This window comes from Mobula hypostoma, assembly GCF_963921235.1.
Source record: "Mobula hypostoma chromosome Y unlocalized genomic scaffold, sMobHyp1.1 SUPER_Y_unloc_1, whole genome shotgun sequence".
Taxonomy (NCBI): domain Eukaryota; kingdom Metazoa; phylum Chordata; class Chondrichthyes; order Myliobatiformes; family Myliobatidae; genus Mobula; species Mobula hypostoma.
Genome location: NW_026948171.1, coordinates 244005 through 257172, shown reverse-complemented (window position 1 = coordinate 257172; position 13168 = coordinate 244005). Strand labels below are relative to the sequence as shown.

At 41.3% G+C, this 13168-nt stretch overlaps 1 pseudogene; it reads right to left on the bottom strand.

The window, feature by feature from the left end:
• Positions 1 to 8322: 8322 nt before the first annotated feature.
• LOC134341423 (proteasome subunit beta type-3-like) overlaps positions 8323 to 13168 on the bottom strand; it is a 71850-nt pseudogene continuing 67004 nt past the window's right edge.

Below are 13168 nucleotides of genomic sequence, written 5' to 3'. Positions count from 1 at the left end.
AGATGTTGAGCTTTTGGAAAGCATCAAGTTGGATAAGTCACTGGGACCGGATGGGATGTATCCCAGGTTACTGTGGAGGCAAGGGAGGAGATTTCTGAGCCTCTGGCGATGATATCTGTATCATCAAAGGGGACGGGTGAGGTTCCGGAGGATTGGAGGGTTGCAGATGTTTTTCCCTTATTCAAAAAAGGGAATAGAGATAGCCCAGGAAATTCAGTGGTTGGTAAGATGATGGGGAAGATCATGAGAGGCAGGATTTATGACCATTTGGAGAGGCATAATATAATTAGGAATAGTCAGCATGGCGTTGTTGAAGGCAGGTCATGCTTTACAAGTCTGAATTTTTTGAGGATTTGACTAAATACATTGATGAAGGTAGTGCCATAGATGTAGTGTATATGGATTTTAGCAGGGCATTTGATAAGGTACCCCATGCCAGGCTTATTGAGAAAGTAAGGAGACATGGGATCCAAGGGGACATTGCTTTGTGGATCCAGAATTGGCTTGCCCACAGAAGGTAAAGAAGTGGTTGTAGACGGGTCATATTCTACATGGAGGTCGGTGATCAGTGGTGTGTCTCGGATCTGTTCTGGGACCCTTACTCTTTGTGATTTTTATAAATGACCTGGATGAGGAAATGAAGGGATGGATCAGTAAATTTGCTGATGACACAAAGTTTGGGGGTGTTGTGGATAGTGTGGAGGGCTGTCAGAGGTTACAGCAGGACATTGATAGGATGCAAAACTGGGCTGAGAAATGGCATCTGGAGTTCAACCCAGAAAAGTGTAAGGTGGTTCATTTTGGTAGGTCAAATATTAGTATTAATGGTAAGACTCTTGGCAGTATGAAGGATCAGAGGGATCTTGGGGTCCGAATCCATAGGACACTCAAAGCTGCTGTGCAGGTTGATTCTGTGGTTAAGAAGGCATACGGTGCATTAGATTTTATCAATTGTGGGATTGATTTTAGGAGCTGAGAGGTAATGTTGCAGCTATATAGGACCCTGGTCAGACCGACTTGGAGTACTGCGCTCAGTTCTGGTCACCTCACTACAGGAAGGATGTGGAAGCCATAGAAAGGGTGCAGAGGAGATTGACAAAGATGTTGCCTGGATTGGGAATCATGCCTTCTGAGAATAGATTGAGTGAACTCAGCCTTTTCTCCTTGGAGCGATGGAGTATGAGAGGTGACCTGATAGAGGTGTATGAGATAATGAGAGGCATTGATTCATGTGGATAGTTAGAGGCTTTTTCCCAGGGCTGAAATGGCTAACACAAGAGGACACAGCTTTAAGGTGCTTGGAAGTAGGTACAGAGGAGATGTCAGGGGTAAGTTTTTTTTACACAGTGGTGAGTGTGTGGAATGGGCTGCCAGCGACGGTGGTGGAGGCAGATACAATAGGGTCTTTTAAAAGACTCCTGAATGGGTATATGGAGCTTAGAAAATAGAGGGCTTTGGGTGACCCTGGGTAATTACTCTGGTAAGGACATGTTCGGCACAGCTTTGCAGGCCAAAGGGCCTGTATTGTGCTGTAGGTTTTTTATGTTTCTATGCTCCAGTTTCCTTTCACAGTCCAAAGACATACAGGTTAGTAGGTTAATGGTAATTGTGTGATAAGGCTAAGGTTAAATACGTGAGTTGCTGGGCAGTGCACCCTTTGGGTCAGAAGGACCTGTTCCATGCTGTATCTCTAAATATTTTTTATTTTGATCGCAGGAAAATCAATAATTATGCAGCTTCTGATATCCCGTTGTTGGAAAACAAAATGTACAATTCTTACAATATATAATAGAGACTCTGGTGCCATTATAGCTAGCTATAAATATTGTAAAGGATGATCAAAGGAATATTAAATTCAGTTGCATCTGTATAAATGCACATCTGATCCAAGCTTCAATTTTCAATGTATCAACTGTTTTCTTACTTGCCCTTTTGTTATACAAAGTTCCAGATGAAAGCATAGCTCCTCAGTGGATATTGTGAGCCATGCATGATTCTGGTTGTAAGGCAGCCTAGTTGTTTCTGAGCTCAGGTGGATAGCCACGACACCACCAATCACTCAGGAGAAATTTGTGTTTTACAGTGATTTGGAGGAAACTGTTTTCTGACCAAGGCTTGGTATAGCATTCCATAGTTGCTATTAACTTATGAAAAATCAGTGTTTAAAATCATAACGTATACAAGGCAGAATTAAACCATTTGGTGAAGAAACACACAAGCCTATTCCACAGGATCAAAGATCTTGGGGAGGAGCTGCTGAATGTAAATTGTAACTGAGACATGAGAGTTTGACTGAAGAAAGCTTCTGAAAAAGATGTTTGTGTGATTGGTATCCCAGGAGATGAATGTGCAGCCAACGTATTAATGCTTTTAGTTGTGATTCTGCATCAAGTGATCCCCTTGCAGTCGGATTCTATTACCCTGTGAATATTTCTTTTATAAAATCTGTTGTTTACAGTAGTTGGAAATCTAACCGCTGCTGTAGAATGAATGTATTAAAATGTTTTACAAAATTGTCATAACATTTTACTGCCTTTAGGGGTTTTGGAGAAGACCCTAACCAAATATAGCAAACAAGATGTAGATCTGGGATCAATTTAGAATCTTCTGCTCCATGTAGCTCAGATCTACCCTGAGCAAGAGGCAAAAGACCATGAAACCTAGGAGCAGAATAAGGCCATTCATCTCATTGAGTCTGCTCTGCAATTTGAACATGGCTGATTTATTATTCCCATTCTTCTGACTTCTCCCCATTTCCTTTAACAGCCTTACAAATTCAGAACCTGTCAAATTCTGCTTTAAATATACTTACTGATTTTGCCTCCGTGACAATGAATTCAGATTCACTACCTGCTGGCTAAAGAAATTCCTTCTCAACTTTGTTCTAAAAGGACATCTTGTATTCCGAGGCTGTGTCTTCTGGCCCTAAACTCCCCCACTATAGAAATCATCCTCACTACATCCACTCTGAAAAGCAAGGCATGTATTTCGGGAGGTGCCCAAGGTGAATATCATGCCCTCTTTGCTACACCAACACCTCCATGTGGTATGGTAATAACAGCCATCAAATATCATTTTTTTATAAATGATGGTGAAGATGGCAGAAGTTACAGAGAACACTACATCACAGAAATAGACCCTTTGGCCTTAACCCATGACTTCTAGTTGTAGTCTCATCCAACCTCAGCGGAAAAAGTGTGTTTGCATTTAGCCTATCTAAACCCCTCATAATTTTGTATACGTCTGTCAAATCTCTCAATCTCTTACATTCCAGGGAATAAAGTCCTAACCTATTCAATCTTTATAACTAATTTTCTGTGTATTTCAACCTTATTTACACCTTTCCTGCAAGTAGGTGACCAAAACTGCAAACAATACTCAAAATTTTTCTCTTCACCCATGTCTTATACAATTTCAATATAACATAACAAATTCTGTACTTTTGATTTATGAGGGCCAATGCGCCAAAGGCATTTTTTTTAACAACCCTATCTACCTATGACGACAGCTTCAAGGAATTATGGATCTGTATTCTCAGATCCCTCTGTTCTACAGCATTCCTCATTATCTAACGCTCACGGTGTAAGCTGTACCATGGTTTCTCCTGCAGAAGTGCAACACCCTGCATTCATCAGCATTAAATTCAATCTACCATTTTTGATCCATAGCCTGCTGCAATCCTGCTGATCCAGCGAACCATCTTATCATCCCAATCATGACAAACAATGAAGGACCCAGCACTGATCCTACTGCACTCTACTACTCACAGGCATCCAGTCAGAGAGGCAACCTTTCTCTGGCTTCCCCCACAAAATCAATGTTTAATCCAATTACTACATCATTTTGAATGTCAGGCAACTTAACCTTCCACGTGGGACCTTGTCAAATGCCTTGGTAAATCTTATTTAGGCAAATACCTTACTTCATCCACTTTCCTGGTAACTTCCTCAAAAAAGTTTACAAGATTCGTTAGACATAATGTACAATGCACAAAGCCATGTCAACTATCCCTAATCGTTCCGTGTCTCTCCAAACACATACAGATTTGGTCCCTTAGAATACCTTATAACAACTTCCCCAGTGCTGTTAGGCTTACTGGGCTTTAATTTCCTAGCTTACTTTTAGAGTATTTCATAAACAGTGGAACATCAGCTATCCTCTATCACAAAACAACAAATTTCATGGCAGGTCAGTAACAATAAAGCTGATTCTAGATTTCTTCATACCAACGTATGTGACTTCCTCAGCTAGAATTAATGCAGTGTGGTTTGTAGGGAGAGTGTGCTGCACAGGTGTTGAATGGAATGATGGAAACTATACCAGTTAAGCCAGCAAATTTACGGTGAATAGTGGTTACTTTACTGAGAACTCGTATTGCAAATATCTAATCAGCCAATTATGTGGCAACAACTCAAAAGCATAAAAGCATGTAGGCAGGGTCAAGAGGTTCATTGTTATTCAGACCAGTCATCTGAAAGGAAATGAAACTTGATATAAACAACAGGAATTCTGCAGATGCTGGAAATTCAAGCAACATACATCAAAGTTGCTGGTGAACGCAGCAGGCCAGGCAGCATCTATAGGAAGAGGCGCAGTCGACGTTTCAGGCCGAGACCCTTCGTCCTGACGAAGGGTCTCGGCCTGAAACGTCGACTGCGCCTCTTCCTATAGATGCTGCCTGGCCTGCTGCGTTCACCAGCAACTTTGATGTATGAAACTTGATATAAGTGACTTTGACTGTGGAATAATTATTCATACCAAACTGGTTGGTAGGAGTACGTCAGAAGCTGCTGATCTGAGATTTTCACATACAACAGTGTCTTACAGTGCATATTGTGAAAAAAAATCAAATGAGTACCAGTTCTTGTTAATATTATAAGTCAGAGGAGAATGGCCAGACTAATTGAAGCCAACAGGAAATTCAAAGTTCAAAGTAAACTTGATATCACAACGTACAACCCAGAGATTCACTTTCTTGTGGGTATAAATCCTTTATAGAGAAATCATAATAAAATCAATGAAAGACATCAACTTGAGCATTCAACCACTGTGCGGAGACAATAAACTATGAAAATACAAAAATAAAGAAATAGTAATAACAAATAAGTAGTAAATATCAAGAACATGAGATAGAGTCCTTGAAAGTGAGTCCATCGGTTGTGGGAACATTTCAGTGATTAAGCAAATGATGTTGAGTGAAGTTATCCCCTTTGGGTCCAGAGCCTGATAACTTGAGGATAACTATTTTTGAACCTGGTGGTGTGAATCCCAGGGCTTCTCTATCTTTATCCCGTTGGAAGCAGCAAAAAGAGAGCATGACCTGGGTGGTGGAAATCCCGATGATGGATGTTGTTTTCCTGAAATAACATCGTGTAAATATGTTTAATGATAGGGACAGCTTTAACTGTGGTAGACTAAACCATATCACTGCTTTTTGTAGGATTTTTCATTCAAGATCATTAGTGTTTCCATCCCAAGCAATAATCTACATCATTTATTATTATATTGTAATTTGTCCCCTACTGTGCCTATTGTCTTATTTATTATTTATTGTACTGCCCTGCACTGTTTATGCACTTTATGTAGTCCTGTGTAGATCTGTAGTCTAGTGTAGTTTTTGTGTTGTCTTACATAGTCTAGTGTAGCCTTGTGATGTCTCAGTCTAGTGTAGTTTTGTGTTGTTTCATGTAGCACCATGGTCCTGGAGGAACATTGTTTCGTTTTTACTGTGTACTGTACCAGCAGCTTATGGTCGAAATGACAATAAAAAGCGACTTGACTTGATGAAGCCCATTAACACATGTAGAGAAGTTATGGATGTCATGCTGAATCTTCACAACCTCTTAAGGGGGTAGAGACACTACTGTGCTTTCTTCGTAATTGCACTTACATGCTGGACTCAAGACAGATTCTCTGAAATGTTAATACCATTATCATTTCTTCAGTAAGTCAAGTAACCATGTTACAACAGTGTTGTGCAGAAAAGCATCTCTGAGCGCATAATACATGAACATTAAAGTGGATGGGCTGCAGAAGCCAAGCACCATGAACAAAATGATGTGTTCGGTACCTACTCATTACAGGAGATACATAATAAAATGACCACCAAATATAGAATGCTGAGTGAGGTTGCAAAAGTAATCTAGCACAGATAGTACGAGGTAATGCATTCTGAGAAATCAGGGCATAAAGGACATAGGCACGAACTTTAGGACTGTTGATATTGTGCTGCAAATCCATAGCTCACTTGAATGTTGGTTAGGACAGTGAAAAAAAGGCATTTGGTATGATTGACTTCATAGGCTGAGGGCTCTTAGTTTAAGAGTTGAGGTGTCATGTTGAAGGGGAATTACACATTTAAAAAAAGGCTGTACTACAAAGTTTACTGACAAAGCTAAATCTTTAATCTGCATAAAACAGTAAGACTGTACTTAATAGAAGTATGATCTCTCAAGTCAAAAATTATATTCTGCTAAGGGGTTGTTCCCATTGATTCCCTTAATGAGAATGTCTATACGTGTCCAGTTAACTTGGGAGGCCACTACATGGTCCTTGACAGATCGGGTCAGGGTCCAATGGCATGGAGTGCAAGATAACTGGGGACTTTTCACTAGTGCAGCTTTCCTCTACCTTCACTCTTTTGTATCATCATCTTTCACCAGCTCCACCACTGAGGATGGATCGCTGTTTGGAACTTCTGCTTTGACTTTACCACCAGGAGCTAAGTGCCAGATGACTAAATTCCAAATGTCATTGTTTCTGGGATCTTTAGAACTCACAAGCCTCCCCACTACGACAAAGTGAATATGAACAAACTTTATATTTAATAGAAATGAATTTTATATTTAACATTTAAAATTGCTTTTGTTGGTAGCTTAATGACTTCTTCCAGCCCTAACAAGTTAGTCATTGATCAAACCAATTTTCCTTTTCACAATTATTGCTTTGCACAGTACTATTCTCCATTTTGACATTGTACTTGGATTTTAACATCTTAGTGACAGTTGCTGCCATTCATTGAGCGCTGTTATACATTCAGTGGTCACTTTATTAGGTACAACTATACCCTGGCTCATTAATACAAATACCTAATCAGCCAATCATGTAGCAGCAACTTAATGCATAAAAGCATGGTGATATGGTCAAGAGATTTAATTGTTGTTCAGGCCAAACATCAGAATGGGAAGAAATGTGATCCAAGTATTAAACACAAGAAATTCTAGTCCTTCTTCCCCTGACCCCACCCCCCAACTTAGTCCTGAAGAAGGAATTCAACCCAAAACATCAATAGTTCATTCATTTTCACAGAAGATGTCTAACCGGTTGAGCTACCCCAGCATAGTGTGTGATCTTGACTGTGGAATGATTGTCAGTGCCAGGCGAGGGGGTTTGAGTATTTTCTGTGATTTTCATGCACAATGTCTGTAGAGTTAACAGAGAATCGTGCTAAAAACAAAAAAACGGCCTGTAAGCAGTAATTTTGTGAGCAAAAACAGATCGTTAATGAGAGAGGTCAGAGACTGGCCAGACTAGTTGAAGCTGACAGGAAGCTGACAGTAACTCAAATAAACATGTGTTACAACAGGAGTGAGCAGAAGAACATCTCTGAATGAACAACGTATTGATCTTTGAAGTGGGTGGACTACTGTAACGGAAGACCATGAACATTATACTCAGTGGCCATTTGATTAGATATAGGAGGTATATTATAGAGGATCCACTGTAAGTTGAGATCATAAACTCCAATCCAACACTTTATTTTATTGAAACAAAAACTCTACAATGATCTGAAAATTATTTATACAAGTGGAAATTTTTATCTTCATTTGGTAGGGAGAACTTTTTTAATTCAGGATCCTAATGTTGGTTTTTGCTTTGGACAATGGCAACTGATATTTTGTCAATGTCCAAGCAGGTGGTCCAATTTATATAGCAAAATCATTTAAAAAAGAAACTAACAGTATTTGTCAGAAAATAATTCCCTCATCAGAATGATTCAATGTGTGATCCTCCCCTTCTCCCTGTTCAATAAATCATATTTGTTATATAAATTAAATCAACATACCTTAAAACGCATTTCTTGCTGTTTGCAACAGAAATAAAATTATTCTGTATTTATAACCAGACTTGTTTGTAGAGCTAATTTATGTGTTTAAATTATACTCCTTTTATAAACAGTATACTATGTCACCAGATAAAATATGAAAGATCTACAATTCAGGTTATCTGGTTTCAACCGATTCTCGCCTGATACTATAGCTGAAGGGAAATTACACATTTAAAATAAAGCATGCAATGATGTTTACTGAAGAAGGCAAGTCTTTAATCCATGTGAGCCTTCAGTGTTCTGGTAGTAATCTTGTCCTTTTCACTGCAAAAAAAAAGAAAATACATGTCAGAAAGTATAATATAACAGAACAATCTATATGATTACAATGACCAGTTGATTACAGAATCATAGAAAAGTATGGCACAGGAATAGGCCCTTCAGTCTATCTAGTCTGAGCAGAACCATTTAACTGCCTGCTCCCAACGACCTACACCTGGACCATGTACCTATCCAAAATTTTTTTTAAACGTTGAAATTGAGTTTGCACACACCACTTGTGCTGGCAGTTCATTGCACACTCTCATGACCCTCTGATTGAAAAAGTTTCTCCTCATGTTCCCTTTAAACATCTTACCTATCACTCTTAACCCCTTAACCAATGACCACTGGTTGTAGTCCCTCCCGGCCTCAGTGGAAAAGGCCTGCTTGAAGGCCCTATCTATATCCTTCATAATTTTGTACACCTCTATCAAATCTCCCTTCAATCTTGTACATTCCAAGGAATAAAGTTCTAAGCTATTTGTGGGAGAAAATATCAAGGCCTTACATTGTAATGGGCATTGAGGGGCTAATGATTTGTTTTAACATATGAATTCAAAGTCTACAATCATTTATCTGTAACTAATGTACTCTGTGTGACTGAAATGTGCCTCGCAGAAACAACTGTATCCGTACCTCTTTGTTCTGAGATTTTTTATATGTCTGCGGTTGAGCCAGCTTGCCTGATATATATTTTTTGAGACCTAGAAACATAGAAACATAGAAAATAGGTGCAGGAGTAGGCCATTCGGCCCTTCGAACCTGCACCACCATTCAGTTTGATCATGACTGATCATCCAACTCAGAACCCCGCCCCAGCCTTCCCTCCATACCTCCTGATCCCTTTAGCCACAAGGGCCATATCTAACTCCCTCTTAAATACAGCCAATGAACTGGCTTCAACTGTTTCCTGTGGCAGAGAATTCCACAGATTCACCACTCTCTGTGTGAAGAAGTATTTCCTCATCTCGGTCCTAAAAGGCTTCCCCTTTATCCTCAAACAGTGACCCCTCGTTCTGGACTTCCCCAACATCGGGAACAATCTTCCTGCATCTAGCCTGTCCAATCCCTTTTGAATTTTATACGTTTCTATAAGATTCCCCCTCAATTTTTTAAATTCCAACGGGTATAAGCCTAGTCGATCCAGTCTTTCATCATATGACAGTCCTGCCATCCCAGGAATCAATCTGGTGAACCTTTTTTGTACTCCCCCTATGGCAAGAATGTCTTTCCTCAGATTAGGGGACCAAGACTGCACACAATACTCCAGGTGTGGTCTCACCAAGGCCTTGTACACCTGCAGTAGTAACCCCGCGCCCCCCCCCGCCCGCTCCTGTACTCGAATCCTCTTGCTATGAATGCCAGCATACCATTCGCCTTTTTCACCGCCTGTTGGACCTACATTCCCACTTTCAATGACTGGTGTATAATGACACCCAGGTCTTGTTGCACCTCCCCTTTTCCTAATCGGCCACCATTCAGATAATAATCTGTTTTCCTGTTTTTGCCACCAAAGTGCATAACCTCACATTTATCCACATTAAATTGCATCTGCCATGAATTTTCCCACTCAACTAACCTATCCAAGTCACCCTGCATCCTCTTAGCATCCTCCTCACAGCTAACACTGCCGCCCAGCTTCGTGTCATCCGCAAACTTGGAGATGCTGCATTTAATTCCCTCATCTAAGTCATTAATATATATTGTAAACAACTGGGGTCCCAGCACTGAGCCTTGCGGTACCCCACTCGTCACTGCCTGCCATTCTGAAAAGGTCCCGTTTATTCCCACTCTTTGCTTCCTGTCTGCCAACCAATTCTCTATCCACATCAATACCTTACCCCCAATACCATGTGCTTTAAGTTTGCACACTAATCTCCTGTGTGGGACCTTGTCAAAAGCCTTTTGAAAATCCAAATATACCACATGCACTGATTCTCCCCTATCCACCCTACTAGTTACATCCTCAAAAAATTCTATGAGATTCGTCAGACATGATTTTCCTTTCACAAATCCATGCTGACTTTGTCCGATCATTTCACCGCTTTCCAAATGTGCCGTTACCACATCTTTGATAATTGACTCTAGCATTTTCCCCACCACCAATGTCAGGCTAACCGGTCTATAATTCCCCGGTTTCTCTCTTCCTCCTTTTTAAAAAGTGGGGTTACATTAGCCACCCTCCAATCCTCAAGAACTAGTCCAGAATCTAAAGAGTTTTGAAAAATTATCACTAATGCATCCACTATTTCTTGGGCTACTTCCTTAAGCACTCTGGGATGCAGACCATCTGGCCCTGGGGATTTATCTGCCTTTAATCCCTTCAATTTACCTAACACCACTTCCCTATTAACATCTATTTCCCTCAGTTCCTACATCTCACTAGACCCTCTGTCCCTTACTATTTCCGGAAGATTATTTATGTCCTCCTTAGTGAAAACAGAACCAAAGTAATTATTCAATTGGTCTGCCATGTCCTTGCTCTCCATAATCAATTCACCTGTTTCTGTCTGTAGGGGTTTGTCTTTACCAGTCTTTTCCTTTTTACATATCTATAAAAGCTTTTACAGTCAGTTTTTATGTTCCCTGCCAGTTTTCTCTCATAATCTTTTTTCCCCTTCCTAATTAAGCCCTTTGTCCTCCTCTGCTGAACTCTGAATTTCTCCCAGTCCTCAGGTGAGTCACTTTCTCTGGCTAATTCGTATGCTTCTTCTTTGGAATTGATACTATCCCTAATTTCCCTTGTCAGCCACGGGTGCACTACCTTCCTTGATTTATTCTTTTGCCAAACTGGGATGAACAATTGTTGTAGTTCATCCATGCAATCTTTAAATGCTTGCCATTGCATATCCACCGTCAATCCTTTAAGTGTCATTTGCCAGTCTATCTTAGCTAATTCACATCTCATACCTTCAAAGTTACCCTTCTTTAAGTTCAGAACCTTTGTTTCTGAATTAACTATGTCACTCTCCATCTTAATGAAGAATTCCACCATATTATGGTCACTCTTACCCAAGGGGCCTCTCACGACAAGATTGCTAATTAACCCTTCCTCATTGCTCAAAACCCAGTCTAGAGTAGCCTGCTCTCTAGTTGGTTCCTCGACATGTTGGTTCAAAAAACCATCCCGCATACATTCCAAGAAATCCTCTTTCTCAGTACCCTTACCAATCTGGTTCACCCAATCTATATGTAGATTGAAGTCACCCATTATAACCGCTGTTGCTTTATTGCACATATTTCTAATTTCTAATTTCATGTTTAATACCATCCCCAAACTCACTACTACTGTTAGGTGGCCTGTACACAACTCCCACCAGCACTTTCTGCCCCTTAGTGTTATGCAGCTCTACCCATATCGATTCCATATCCTCCCGGCTAATGTCCTTCCTTTCTTTGCGTTAATCTCCTCTCCAACCAGCAATGCTACCCCACCTACTTTTCTTTCATGTCTATCCCTCCTGAATATTGAATATCCCTGAACGTTGAGCTCCCATCCTTGGTCACCCTGGAGCCATGTCTCTGTGATCCCAACTATATCACAATCATTAATAACAATCTGCACTTTCAATTCATCCACCTTGTTACGAATGCTCCTTGCATTGACACACAAAGCCTTCAGGCGCTCTTTTACAACTCTCTTAGCCCTATACAATTATGTTGAAAAGTGGCCCTTTTTGATTTTTGCCCTGGATTTGCCGGCCTGCCACTTTTACTTCTCACCTTACGACTTTTTGCTTCTACCCTCATTTTACACTGCTCTGTCTCTCTGCACTTGTTCCCATCCCCCTGTTGTGAACTATCCTCCTCCCTCCTAGTCTCTTTAATTTCATTCCCAAACCCCAACCATTCTAGTTTAAAGTCACCTCAGTAGCTCTCGCAAATCTCCCCGCCAGGATATTGGTCCCCCTAGGATTCAAGTGTAACCCGTCCTTTTTGAACAGGTCACACCTGCACCAAAAGAGGTCCCAATGATCCAAAAACTCGAATCCCTGCCCCTGCTCCAATCCCTCAGCCACGCATTTATCCTCCACCTCAGTGCATTCCTACTCTCACTGTCGCGTGGCACAGGCAGTAATCCCGAGATTACTACCTTTGCGGTCCTTTTCCTCAACTCCTTTCCTAACTTCCTATATTCTCCTTTCAGGACCTCTTCCCTTTTCCTACCTATGTCATTAGTACCTATATGTACCACGACCTCTGGCTCCTCACCCCCCCACTTAAGGATATCTTGGACGCAATCAGAAATATCCCATACCCTGGCACCAGAGAAGCAAACTACCATCGGGGTCTCCCAACTGCGTCCACAGAATCACCTATCTGACCCCCTATCAAGTCCCCCATTACAACTGCCCTCCTCTTCCTTTCCCTACCCTTCTGAGCTACAGGGCCTGACTCTGTGCCGGAGGCACAGCCACTGTCGCTTCCCCTGGGTAAGCTGTCCCCCCCAACAGTACTGAAACAGGAGTACCTATTGTCAAGGGGCACAGTCACAGGGTACTTTCTATTACCTGACTCTTCCCCTTCCCCCTCCCAACCGTGACCCACTTGTTTGCCTCCTGTGGCCCCGGTGTGACCACCTGCCTGTAACTCCTCTCTATCAACTCCTCACTCTCCCTGACCAGACGAAGGTCATCGAGCTGCAGCTTCAGTTCCCTAACGCGGTCCCTTAGGAGCTGCATCTTGGCGCACCTGGTGCAGATGTGGACGTCCGGGAGGCTTGGAGACTCCAGGGCCTCCCACATCCAGCACTGAGAACAACAAACTTCCCTCACACTCATACTGCCCCTCTCCTCAAAT